Source organism: Botryllus schlosseri, chromosome 2 (genome assembly GCF_051294905.1).
Source record: "Botryllus schlosseri isolate E-star chromosome 2, Bs_hap1, whole genome shotgun sequence".
Taxonomy (NCBI): domain Eukaryota; kingdom Metazoa; phylum Chordata; class Ascidiacea; order Stolidobranchia; family Styelidae; genus Botryllus; species Botryllus schlosseri.
The window spans coordinates 19,184,033-19,198,788 of NC_137237.1; positions in this window are offsets into that span (position 1 = coordinate 19,184,033).

The following is a 14,756-nucleotide window of genomic DNA, read 5'->3' on the forward strand; positions in this document are numbered from 1 at the left end:
GTGTATTGTCAGACCTGGTGTCATAGGTTCACGGCATTGAATAAATGTTGAGTATTGCGAAATCGAGAGACCCGTATGCCGAGTCAACCGGAGGTCAACGCAGCTGCTAAGACAGATTGCTATATTGGTGACCCTGACATCGCACCTGAAATCCATCTAAAGAGAATTACGTCACTCGGTATCGCCATGCAATTTCAACGCGTATACTTGCAAATTGTTAATTGCTGTATGGAATCGACACGATCTCTACTGTGTATACTTCACAATATTTTGAAGAGTAGTTTTGCCTACTGGTAGTTCAGAGACGTCCAGCCAGATAATTTTGAACTTTCAATTTGCCGTCGAGAAAATCAATATTATTAGGTTGGCAATGAACATTCCAAAGTCCCGTTCACCAAGACATACCGCGCCTTTATCGTGTAGCACGCAATAGACATTAGAATTGACCGTAGCGGTAGCCCAATTACGTTCTATCGACCTAAATATATTATGGACGTATACTATAGATAAGTTTGAATATGTCATTATGCAATATTGGGTTGGCTAGTGCCAATTTTCTGATGACATTCGTTTTCTGTGTGACACAATGGATTCCGATGAAGATCATCATTCTTCGAAGGGTATATATCGCCTTGCCTCAGTTGGTCGTTCACGTGCTGGCAGAAAGTCCGGTCCACTATAACATTATTAAGGTCAATCTCTATCCCAGCGATGCAAGCCTATATAATCTTGATTCCATTATAGATAATTAACTAACATACGGTAGGTCAGTTATCTCTAATTCCATATGGTCGTGTTAACCATGAATGCGTGTATTGACTTCACCTCTCGATTCGAGACTTTCTATCTATATGTAAAATATATTCGATATTGAAATACGCCGTGGAAATAAGTTTGGGAAAGACATCGCTAAAAGCCTCGAAGGCCATCCCGACAGTCGTCAAGAACGTCCACATTCAAATCTCAATTTGATATATCGGCCCATCATTCCGAAACATGCCACTTCATTAGGCTATCATCCCATCACTTCTGTTACTTTATATTCAGTGTCCAACTGCCCATCCTACAAGGCTACAACGACGTAAGTGCCTCTTTACATTGTCTTATGGCTACAGGAAGTGTGGTGTCCGAATGTCCGGTTTCAACGACTACTAAATATCGTTTCAATACCTTCCAATTTTTTCGTTCAATCGCAATCTTTTCGTGTATTCGAAAGGATGAAATATCAACATACTGATTATCATCAGTTTGCTCCAGCATCACCTATCGCAAAGTATGTCCTAGCGGCACGAGCCTGCAGGCTTGAATTCACCCGCTTATGTTTTTCCATCGTTTGTAATGATGACTCCGCGTGAATTGACGTAACCTATTGATTCAATAGGCATCATATTAATCACTCGCTTATATTTGAATCAGTTTTGTAATGAACTAGAACGATCTACCAAACGATCAACCAAACGCATATAATTACTTTTTCTCTACTGCTATAATCAATCAAAGTAATCAATTCATTTATGTTATAGGATGACGATAAAGGGGAAACAGGAGCAAGACTGTTATCGAGGAGGCTGAAGATTTCGATACCGATAACATGGACTAATGCTAATGCAGAAATATTTGCTGAAGTGATTGCGCAGTTCTGTATCAAGGCCCAATTCTTGCTAACGTATTTTCTTCATCCAAGTTTTTTTTGGCGTGTTTTGTACTGATTTCATACAGAACAGAAAGCCATAAACATGATTTTTAAAATTGGCGATTAGTTTTCATTCTGAATCAAGGCCTACCTCTTGCTAACGTATGTTGTGTGTTGTGTCACGGACTGTTATTTTACCGTCATTCTTCATCCATTTTTATTCCAATTTTCCGTCGAGGTCTAGTCCAGTGTATTTTTTTTGTATTTTAAACTGGTATAATACAGAACAAAATGCCATACATGATTTGTAAAACTGGCGATTTGTATTCGTTCAAATGTGAAGTGCAGCATATAGCAGGTTCAACCAACCAGGGTTCAGGGTCACACAGGGTCGAGTTCTACAAAAAATATCTTCTAGGATATCTTTGAGGATGTTTATCAGGATATATTTGAGGATGTTTATCAGGATATCTTTGAGCATGTCCATCAGGATATCTTTGAGGATGTCCTTCAGGACATCTTATTCGTCGCAGTGGAATCAAAGTATCTTATGTCCATTTTACAGATTTTGAGAAAATTAACTTTGAGTGAAGTTTTCAGCTTCTTTCAGCCATATATTGACCCCGATTAACTTTGATACACTCAAACAGACATAACTATGGCTAAGATATGACCGAAAGAAATGCAAAAATTTTCGAAAAGTATATTTCTTTCAAGTTTGAAAAAGGGAGCTTCAAAATTTGAAAACTGGACATAAGATACTTTGATTCCACTGCGTTTCTGTCGACAAATGTATATATTTTGCACATGATTGTAGGATATCTTTTGAACTCATAGAAGATGTTTTAAAAATATCTTTAATAAGTTTTGTGTTTGCTGGGATGTGATGTAATGAACAGAACAGACATTAGGATGCCGGAAGACCATAGTATCTCAATCCGGTTTCCACCTCAGCTTCGTGTAGGTTCGATCTTGATCTTGTCGCGTCTTCCATTTTCAGACAGCCCTTACTTTCTCGTTTTCATTCGATTCTTTGTTCCGTAATGTCTATAGTTCCGGTCCTTCAACTAGTCTCCTCTGCGCTTATCGACGACTTAGGGCCGAGTAGTACTAGGCTAAAGTAGCCCAGATAATCTCTGGTAATTGAACCCAAGCCGCTAGCGTTGTAGGTGGCGGAAGTCACCATTACGCTGGAGTTCCCTTGTTTGGATATTAGTAGAGATAGGTAACCAGCGACAGTATTATGTTCCGGTAATATACAGCGATAAACTAAACACGCAAAAACGCAGCCGACCCGAAGTCCGTCAGCTCAGCAACGTCAGTACTCAGTATATGCCGGCGGCGCATAATTACGTCAGACATCAGATGCTGGCGGTGCTTAGTTACGTCACACAGTTCCGGACGAATAGCCTGGACTATGGCTGCGGGCTATTCATCCGGTTCCGGACGAATAGCCACTGCCATATCTTATTGCTGCTATCGTCTAAACTGGCTTGAAGGTATAGCGACTTCATCCTAACCCTGATAGTACCTGGAACTCTATCTGCTGAGGTTCATGCTGGGGGTCTTTTCAAGATGTTTCATATATTTAATTGTGGAAAAGAGCATGCGTAATAATAATAATCGTTAAGCTATATTATTCATCTGAACAAGTCACACACAATGTAGAATGCGATAAGACACAATGCGATGTAATGAACAGATCGGAGGATATCGAACGACACGCAGTTGCGATATTTTTTTATACTGACATCCACCTCGGCCTAGAGTGCCGGATGTCACAGTTCTTTTCGATGTTGATCTTTTCGAAGCCACGTCCCTTTCTAGTTCGTTCCATTCCTTGTGAGTGCTTTCTCTTTGTCGGGTCTTTTTCTGGACTTTTTTGTCGCCGTAAGAACGGCGACGGCGGGGGGATGCTAGCGCATTGAGACTGCAGGAGTTACCGTTCCGGTATACCGGGATGCCGTACGACAAGAAGTCGAAAGGGTACAAGATAATTACAAATACAATAAACACAACATCCGTCCAAGCGCCACTGATTTCATTTGCTCAGCAGAACCTCACATCACGAAATAGTGCACCTATATCAGCTATATACGACAGTACCGGTACTACGGTATTTGGCGGGTGTTGCCTGCAGTTGGCTGCTCGACCGTGAAAATTGACACTTAAGTCTGGTGGTGCGCTGACTTAGATTTGAGTGCCGATCTGGACGCATTTGAGTGTGAGTATACTTTTTGGCGTGAGTTGAGTAACGAAATCGTTGCTGAGTAGAGAATCGCTACTCAGCAGAGAAATTGGGCTCCACCCTATGTCCTCTTTTTTGAGGTTTTTGAAAATGTCCTCGGAGGATGCCTAGTTGTCCTCCTTTTTGAGATTTTGTTTTCTTTTTTGAGAATTTTGGTTAAATATAGGGCAAAATTCGATTGAGATACAGTAAATCAGCACTCAAGAAACGCTCCGGTGGCTATATCGGCAGTTGTGCGAGAAAGTTGACTTTTTTTCAAGTCAACCGACCACGCAGTGGTAAAAATTTACCATTTTTTCAAGATTTTCCTCCGGTATTCTAAGTTTGAAAATTTTGAAAAAGTGTCCTCTTTTCGCGATTCCAAAATATGGTAACCCTATTATAAAGGCTATGATAATATCCATTAAGAAATGATATGCAATACACCTTTGCGATGTATACATTTTTATTATACATTCTTTGTGATGTCGGGTTACCATATTTTTCTGGCCCAAATTCCTGACGCTCTTTAGCGCCTACTAGCGGATTTCAAAATGAGCTATGAGCACATTGTCGATCGATTTGCCGTCACACCAGCAAAGGTTTGTCTATCGACAAGAGGTGGTCACGATCCGGTTCAGGAGGATGTGGTTGTGCGTTGTAAGTTGTAACCAGGACCGAAGCCACATTTGTTCAGCCCCCTCCCGCCCAAATAAACACTGATCTTGAGCCCACCGCAGGGTAATCGATGCCACTTCCGGGATTTACTGTATGCCTCTGGTCGTTAAATGACTTGAATGAATTATTTCAATAATATTGGTTCTTCCATATATTAATGTATAATTTTGATCCTCTCTCCACCCAGATGATCAGAGTTTGCGGCAGTGGCAGTGGCGTGGCAATCACTTGGCGAATATGGCTCTGCGTCATATGGGCGGCAGGCTACTAGGGGCGGCAAAATGTGAGGTGATGACCTTTTTTTAGTAAACACAACAAGATTTCCAGTAACTGCGAAATTGAATAGATCGAAACTATTACAAAATTTGACGGCATTTTCAACGAAAGTCATGGGCGGCAGCTTATATGCTGCTACGCCACAGGTTAGCGATAGAGCTGGTGGAGGGGAATGACTTCGAAAATACAAGGAGCGTAATAGTAGCCTACATCGTTAAGTCATGTTCATATCACAACGATAATATTATTTATCAGTTTAAGGCAGGTGCGCACTGCACCACTGAGCTATATAAACACCGCACATCCGGTGATTTCCAACCTTTCATGGTCGCGACTCCATTTCCAATTTGAAAATGTTCCGTGGCTCAGCTCAAAATTGGATGAGCTGATTACAAATTAAAGGTCGGCATATTTGCTAAGACTTACTCACGGGCTATTTTGGAAGATGATTTCGTTCAGCATCTTCGTGAACCACAGAATAAAGGTAAACTACCCCAGGTTTAGAACCACTATCTTCAAATAATGTATCCAAACGGCCTAAACCGACTCTGTGAAATTACCGTTATCTTGTAATTGCGATAACAATTAGACTTGAAATGAATGTCATTTCTACTTATTTTTGATCGCAGTTTTTGCGAGGGTGGTAATCCCCATATATTAAGACTAGAGGTCGACCGATATTGATTTTTACAGGCCGATACCGATACCGATATTTCGACGCTCACAAGGCCGATAACCGATATCATAGGCCGATATTAATATGGAAGGAGCAGCCCAGCAAACACAGTACAGACCAAAGATGTAGAAAAGCCGAGCCGATATAGTAGATATTAGATCTCGGCAGGTCGTAGAAAGGGGGATTTTGTGTCGACTCAATTCAACGTCTTTTCCATGTCCTTCAATAATGTAAATATTATGCAGATGCTACAGCCTTTAAACATGGTGAGTAGAATGTAGATCCTACGTTAGAAGAAGAAGATCCTGATATAATAACCTGTTTTCTACCACTATGGGCTTAACCTGATCACGGCTGCGTACACACACCACATTATTTACTACATATTAATCACATTTGTGATAATTTAATTTCAAACGAATTGGCAATAATGCCGTTATAAAAAATAAAACGAACAAACGAACGAATGTCTTTAGAAAGAAAGTGAAAACAGTCCTTATAATCAGGTTTCATCTTCTGATGAGCCAGTTAAATAACCAGCATGCGGCCTTTTCTTTTCAACACCCTGCAGAAATAAAATGAAAATGATGATTAATAGCTAAGACATTCCTATTGCGAAAATGGCAGAGGTAGCGACTAACGAATGACTCCTACATTTTTTTCGCCCATACCTACTAAAATGGATTCGATTCTGAACTATTTCCACTCAAGTTTTCAAGTTTTATTATTATATTTTTTAATATTATATGACTAGAGAACTGACTTCAATCGTCACTTCTACTTGATTATCAAGATCAACGATGACTACTTCAGCACTCTTTGAAAACAGCCACTAACACAAAAAGAATTCTTGACTAGAGAACTGACTTCAATCGCCACTTCTACTTGTGTATCAAGATCAACGATGACTACTTCAGGAATCTTTGAAAACAGCTACTAACACATATTGTCACTTGACTATATTGCGGGCTTGTTGTATTTCGCTGGGCTAAGTTTGCGAGGACTGGGCTATTCGGCACATGGACATATCGATATCGAAAGATGCGAGCAGCATGCATCAATCATTTCGTGCCTAGGTTTCATAGTCGACGGTCTTACTGCGAGCGCAAACTCAATGTCGCATATGTTGAACGACAATTTGTCTCGTAATCGTGAATATAGTTTGACTTAATCTGATACAGTAGGAGTTCTTCCATTTTCACAAAAGGGCAACAATATTAAAAACAAGAAATCGAGTGACAACATGTTGCGCCAAGCTTGTAGAAAATTTTTACCTTTGATAAATCTATCGCTAATTATTCTGCTTTATTGTAGTGTACGAAGATATACCAATATGTGAATGGCTGATCGATCTGTCAATGTGCCGGAACTGATATTTTAGTCATCACATCTCAAATGTTGCGGCCAGACCAATCAAATTTTTGGTTGGCCTTGCATGTTCAATTGCAATCAATTTTTGATGATATTAGAAATTTCGGAAATTGCCTCGCGGGCCACTCAAAACCTTCTCCCGGGCCACATGTGGCCCGCGGGCCACGGGTTGGCCGGCCCTGATTTACGGTGACCGATTCTTTGTTTACTTATTAAAGTTGTGCTCACCGTAAGTACTATTTTATTAAAATCCAAATTTTTCGACAGCAATAACTCCGCTTCCACTGGTTGGAATTGAACCAAATTTGGTGAGCATCGTTTCTATAGACAGCTTAACACTTTCATGGGGTTAACAGAAAATCTTCAAATTTTTTATTATTCATTTTTATATAATAAATAGGAACTTTCTTCTCTTGTAGCAAAGCGGATACTGGCTGGAATTGAACCAAATTTTGTTTGTAGGCTTAAATTAGGTAACCTAACAATTTTATCAAGTAGCCAGTACGATTTGAGAAAAAAAGTCATTTTTGAAGAGCCCTACTGTTCATGACCGTCCACGTTTAGAGTTGCATCTCAAAGATGCTAAAATAAGCCTAAATATAATCCAAGAAATACGATCGTCCACTTTGACTGACTGAATTTCTAAAAACACCTTGATAGCTTCCACATCTTACGTTTATATATACCGTCTGCTATCGGCACAACAAAGTAGGCCTATTTAAAAATAACAAAACAGATTCAACATACCACATCTCTTGCAAAGGCTTTTGCTTTCATTCAATTTGCCATCAAATCTCTTTAAATGCTCCTTTGTGGTGAGTTGCTTTGGAATTCTTCTAGGATCAATTCCGATATCGTTTTATCATGTACAATCTATGGCGGAATAAAAGTTTCTGATAAGTTCTAAAACGAACACAATTTTCCACACAAAAGTCAATTGCCACACGAAATGCCAAATGCTACGGTCTCATTTTACAAGGTATGGCGAGGAAACGTAGTGGTACGTTCCATTATAGCTAAACACCAATGAATTGCGGGTTCGAGCGTGACACGTCGACTCCATAATTCCTACCGAAGTGTTGGCCGTTTATCTAGGCTCCTCCTCGCCATCTGATTCGCATAGCCATGTCTTAAAAAGCCTAGGAGTGGGCCGTCCTATAAGTGGGCAGATGGTTGCCGATGCACTCGGCACTTGGTGAATTCGGCCGCACAAACTCGCCACTTGGTGAATTCGGCCCTCGGGAAATTTTGAAATGAAGTGTATTAACAGCTATTAATATGAATTATCAAACTAATAATAGTATTATCAAGTGATTCGTCAATCTTGTAAGGAGGTCAGGGCATCCGTAGATCGCGCAGTCACGGCGTGATTAGACCACGGATTGCGTAGCCACGGGAAATAACACAGCGCTCATATACCGACCACGCGCGGTCTGCTTGGAATCGATGGCGTGAGTCACGGGCCTGTGTCGTGTAAGTTTTGAGAAGATGGATCTTGGCGTTGTATGTGAGATCAAAACTGTGGAACATCAAGCGGCGCTTCTTCGTTTATCGATCACGACAAGCCAGTGTTCCTCATCAACAAATGTTTCGCATGATCACGTCAAAATAAATTATTTTTGCCTTTGGAGAGACGATTCCACTCTGGGATTAGGGTGTCTCGATAACACGGTTGAAGGATCCCAAGATTACGAGATCTACCTTGAGCCACGTCATGTTTAAATTTCCTTTTTGATACTGTTCATTCATATTAAATGCATTTCTAATGCGAAGGTGTTCTAGTGCCAATTCCTCCAAGGGCCGAGTTCACCAAGTGAAGAGCGTCGCGTTATTTCCCGCAATTACGCAATCTGTGATCTAATCACGCCGTGACTGTGTGATCTACGCATGCCCTGACCACCGTACAACATTGACAACCACTCAAAGTGCCAAGTTCACCGGCAAACATTCCAGTAACCAATAATGGTGACCGGTACCGCTACGAGATCTACCACGGCCGAATTCACCAAGTGCCGAGTTTGTGCGGCCGAATTCACTAAGTGCCGAGTTCACTGGTAATCGGGCAGATACGGAATAATAATAATAAGAACCGGCCTGGTGTAAAATGACCAGTGTAGTCGAACCACCACCATGAACACCACAAACAAACAAATAAACATCTAACATGGAAAAGAAATTACCTTTGCAGCCTTTGACAAACATGCAGTTACCATTGAAACCAGCAATTTAGGTCTTATTCGAAAGCAGAATAACAACTGTTTTAGTGGACATATCAAATCAAATGTTGGAAAGTTCATGTAAAATAGCCCAAAATATTATCTTACTGTGACCATATTCCATCAATATGGTCTGGCTAGCCAAATTCTCTGGGCCAACATAAACAAGCTGCGTTTGGTTTCAACGATTAATAATCTTGTCACTGGATTCGAGGTATAATTGCACTCAAATATCAAATTTTGCTCCATTAATCAACATCAAGTTGAAAATGTCCATTCTTGCACCAACTTTTATAAAATCATGAATCAGTGTTCTACAGGAATGTATCTATATGACTTATATACCTAGAAAATTCAAGCATAAATATTATGATATACCGTAGGTATAGGTACCGGTAATTCAGATGCTTAAAGCGAATTATAGTGGTCTAATTTCACTAAATTAGAGCGAAATGCCAGCAATATAATTGTAATCTAATTCGGAAAAAACGGTTTAGCTCTAATTCTAACCTGGAAAAGCTGAAACTTTTCTATAGTTGTCTACACCTGTTTTGTAGAAAGTCAAACAGCTCTAGGCGTCATATACTACAGGCAATTCGAAATACCCCATAAGCTATATGCTACTGCATATATACCTTTAACCCGCTACCTCAGTCAGTCACAATTCCTATATATTTACGGCATTTACCATACAGAAAGAGCGAACTGTGCCTGGCTGCGACCTGTTGCGCGTCAAATCTTTGTATGGCGCGATGACGTAAAATTTGAATCGCCGAAATATTCTAGAAGTCACGCATCGATAATCATATTCCTAAACGTACAACATCTGACTTATTTAGTTATTCTCTGAATAAAACTATTAGCCATACTCGTTGAACATGCGAGATTACCGAAAGAGCGAATATATATATAATGAAGATCATATATATCAGAAGAAAACAGAACTATTCGACCTTAGAGCAACAACACGAATATACAACACCGGTGACATCCTCACGCAATAAAACGAAGGGAGAACATTGTTTTCTAATAGATAGAACGAAGCTACCGCATGAGATCGAACAAAACCGGATAGAATTCATCGTGATTGAATGTACCGACAAAGTCATCCTTTCTACGTATTTTAGTCGTACCCTCGAGAGATAGAAAATTTGCATTATTAGGTTAACTACCGGATATAACGAAGCCTAATGCATGAGATGGAACAACACCGAGTATGAATTTATTCTGATTGAATATAACCACAAGACCATCCTACTACGTATTTTAGACATTCCCTCGACACTTAGAAAATCAGAACCTAATCGAGATGATCCCGGATGATCCTTTTACGGTTTTGTGTTTGCTGGGAGAGAACTATTTCGCCAAAAATATTATATATTAGGCAAGGTGGCACTTGTTCATGCCACAGAAAGGTGAACAACAAACGAGAAAACTGAAATCGAAAAGACTTATTCCTTAATTGTGAACATTCGTTGAAATTTGGGATAACCCGAAAATCAAAACATGATACAGAATTGCAGATCAGTTCAGAAAAGGTAGATTGTAGTTAGATATAAAATATCGGTCGCGATATCGGCCTAGATTGGCCGATACCGATATTCGAGAAAGTTCCAAATATCGGCGCCGATAATCGGCCAAGCCGATAATCGGTCGACCTCTAATTAAGACCGACATGTGTGATACTAAACTACGAGTGGCGCGAAAAAAATCATGAAGCATAGATCTGCCCCCAAATTTTTTTATTTATATTGATTTACGAAAAAATTATGAGCTTACTTCAAGCCTTCAAAATTCCGGACATTTCTGCATATTTTTGAAATTCGTCCCGGACGCAGTTTCAACAGTGAAATTCCGGACGTATGGTAACCCTGATGTATATATATATTACTATAAATCTTTATCCTCTCGGAATTGTCAGATTTTCCGGTAGAGCTGCTGAGTGAGGTGTCGTCTTCGGAAATGCAGGGCACGTAGAAAGAAATAAACGTATTCGTGTGGGCCTGTTGAAATAATTACTTCGTTGCCAGGATCGTAACTAGCGCACCCCAAACCACCCACTTCGGGGGCGAGCTCGAAGGGGGCCCAATATTATTTCGTGAATTACCAAAAATTATAAAGTTCTTTTTTTGAAAATTTATGCAACTTTTTCAAAATTAAAAAAAAAGTCATTGCGGACCGGGGATTGAGAACGACCGATTTAGGCGGGGAAGATAGTAGATACCGTCGGGGTGATCGACGGCGCCATCTAAGCAGGCGGACTGGGTTCGATTCGGGCCGTTACCGTTGTTTTTACGGCGACAAAAAAAGACCATAAAAAGACCCGAAGAAGAAAGGAGAAGAGCAAGCAATGGCTTCTAAAAAGGACCGACGAAGAAAGGAATACACCGAAGAAGACAGTGGCATCGAGGTGGATGCCAGTTAAGGAGACCCCAACTAGTTGGTCGTTCGGCATCCCTCTATCTGTTCATTACATCGCATTGTGTATCTTTTATATCGCATTGTACATTGTGTGTGTGTCTTGGGCTGATGAAAATATAACCTGACGATTAATCGAACATATTAAGACATCCAATTAGTTCCACAAAATATGATAGCTATGACTAGACGAGATAGTCACAGTGCCACTCACGAAGTCATTCTATAAGTATAAACTTTTTTGTAGTTTCTTGGCGATCGTATATTGCCCTTTCACGGACCCCCTAAAACCAGCTCACGGCCCCCGGAGACAGTCGGTGCCTAATATAGTCCCGCACGCGCGGTCTGCACACTCATATACTGAAGCATCCCAACGGCCTCAAGCGATATAGTAACAGTAAATTCCTCGAAGCGCAACAGAGACTGTTTTATTGAATAGAAGAAAAACTTCTCAAGCTGAATAAATCTCTAATTCTCTACTTCGAATACTTACCAATACATTGGACCTATAGCAGTCGGCAGGTAATTTTGATAATTACCGCACTGGTTATTCAGAACCTTCGGTCCGTGGGTCACTTTCAGAGGTGGTCAGTAACGAAGTATTTCTACTTGTTGGAAGTACTTAAGCAGTTTTCCTCTACTTCTGGTACTTACGCAAGTAGATCTGATTTTCTCTACTGCTACTTCTAATTCGTAATATTTTGTGATCTACTTACTTGCTTTTCGCTATTTTCACTGTGTCGAGTAGAAGTAGTTTAATCCACCAATCAGGAAGATAGCCCGAGGAATTTCGAGGCTGTTTTCACGGATTATCAACATTTAATTTTCATAAAAGTTGAGTGAAGCTCAGAATTTTCGTTGCGCTTGGCGCTCAGTGGATACGGTGTAATTAACCATTATGATTCCACGAAAGTATCGGTCAATGTAATTTAGGTAGCGGGTTGACGTGGCTCTGATCAAATCGGATTGCCACCCTTCGCCCATATGAAATATTTCATCTCATTATATATGGCTCATCATAACATTTGAAACCGATGTTTCGCAATCTAGCATTTACTTATCATATCGTATTCTAGCAGTCCATGGCGTGTCCTAATCTGGAAAAGAGGACGCTGACTTTTTTTTGTAGTTTTAGAGCTGTGTTAGCATAGCACCTTTGAAACTTTCTGGAGTAAAGACATGAAATATATTTTCCGCTTAAGAAGTAGGATTTATATTTTACTTTTAATTCCCCGTATCATATGCTTTGAGCTCTAATTACTATAAGTTCTTTTGCCTGGATAACATACATGTTGAAGTATAAAAGCAAGCGTAGTAATGCCTTTAATTTCCATATTTCTTATAAACGTTTACTAATCACGCAAAGTGTTTACACCGTATCCTATACAACTTCTCCGTATTGCTCTTCGGCTAAACTACGGGCCTGATAATATGGGGGAGTGCGCCATACCATGATAGTTTCTAAAACGTGCTGTTCGATTAAACAAAGAATTAGTATCGCATTTCCATTTCAATACTATCATTTTCATCCCATGATGCGGACGAATGCTCATGCTGTCGACAATTGAATACCTCCTGGTATGCATCAATATGAATCAAGCTCGGCACCTTTTGCATAGCTCAATTCGCACCTTTTGACAATCCATGAGAACAAATTGCGATCGTTGTCACAACTACTTACTTGAATAGATTTAAAGTCAGTCAATTCTACTTCTACTTCAAATAGTTTGAGGTTGCTTATGGAAGAAGTACTTCTACTCGTACTTGAGTAGATCTTTCCTCGCTACTTATACTTCTAGTTTCGTGACTACTTTGACCACCTCTGATTGTGCAATGTGCATATGTAAATTTCGATATCACGGGCTAAACTTACTTCACTTCTATGTCATTCACCTCGGTCTAGCTATAAGTAAGTGAACTAGCATATTATTATATAGGACACAAAAGCGCACAGCGAAAAGTACAGGCCTGCGCAATGTTTGTTACCAGGCAAGTGAATTGAGCGAATCTCTGGCTCCGCCGCGATAATAAGATTAAACAAAGGAATACGCTACCAGTGTGAGCTGAACAATAAGGCGCGAATACGAGACAGAAATGCTTTCTTTTACTACAGAACATGCATAGATCAACTCATCCATGTTTGTTTCGCGTGTAAGCGTTCACAAGGAGGCTCGGGACAGACCTTGATCAAACATACAGTTATTGTCTTGTTTAATCATTTACTCTTCAGACGGTGTTATAGTTATAGTTTCACCGGGGTTAGGCCATCGGCAATCAATATGTTTATCGGCAGATGTAGTTACTTACTAAATGCCTATTAGATTCCCATGTCACGTATCGACCAAGGAAATGGATTTCCGATATAAAATAGTCCGATTCGAAACGGATGTAATAGTAGCCTATATTGCAACATTTTAAAATCAAAAGTCTGCGGAAACAATGTTGGTAATTGTTTTTTTTTTAACAAACATGTATTCATGTTGTTTATAAACGGGGGTCACTAATCGAAGATGGCCTGATGCGTAACAGAATGCATGGATTGGGCATGCGATTTGAAGCTCGCAAAGCCAACGATGCAGTCATGATCTTGAACTTCTTGGTGTATTTTCATTTATACCATTATCTTGCTCCCCACCCGGGATGTTTTATTTGCGTTAACGTATTTATATATCAACCCACAATTCCGTTGCGACATCCCTTGCTAATCACAGCTCCGACCACCGACTAAAGTGATTCCGGCACAGTGTCCTCGTAATCTGAACTGCCGACGCAGTAACAACCGATCGGATTGCTTGTTGTATTTCCGCATCTAGCAGGTGGCCTGCAAGAAATGATAATGACTTGCCTATGTCTTCACGATGTGCCAACCTAAAATGTAGCCTTTAGCGATTGACTCAAGAATTTCATCCTTCTCTTACCATGTAATAATTCTATTTTACTGTATTGCACGGCCTTTCATTTGTTATTTGCTGTGCCGCAACTCCGCAAGTCGTAAATTCCGCCAAAGTAAAATGTAAATACTAGCTGAGTACGCATTTCACGCACTTGAAAGTACTTTATTGTACACTCTTGTGCGTACTAGTATCTGAAAATAACCTTTCTATTTAACGAGATCTGTTGGGCTGTCATGGTTTATTTCACCTCATTCGCTGTCAAAGGACGCCATATAATGTAAAGGCAGGTGCGATTATATTCAATTAGCAGGTCACTGAGCTATACGTCCGTAAGGGTTTTGACCGATCTATTGGAGTATTTGGCGTT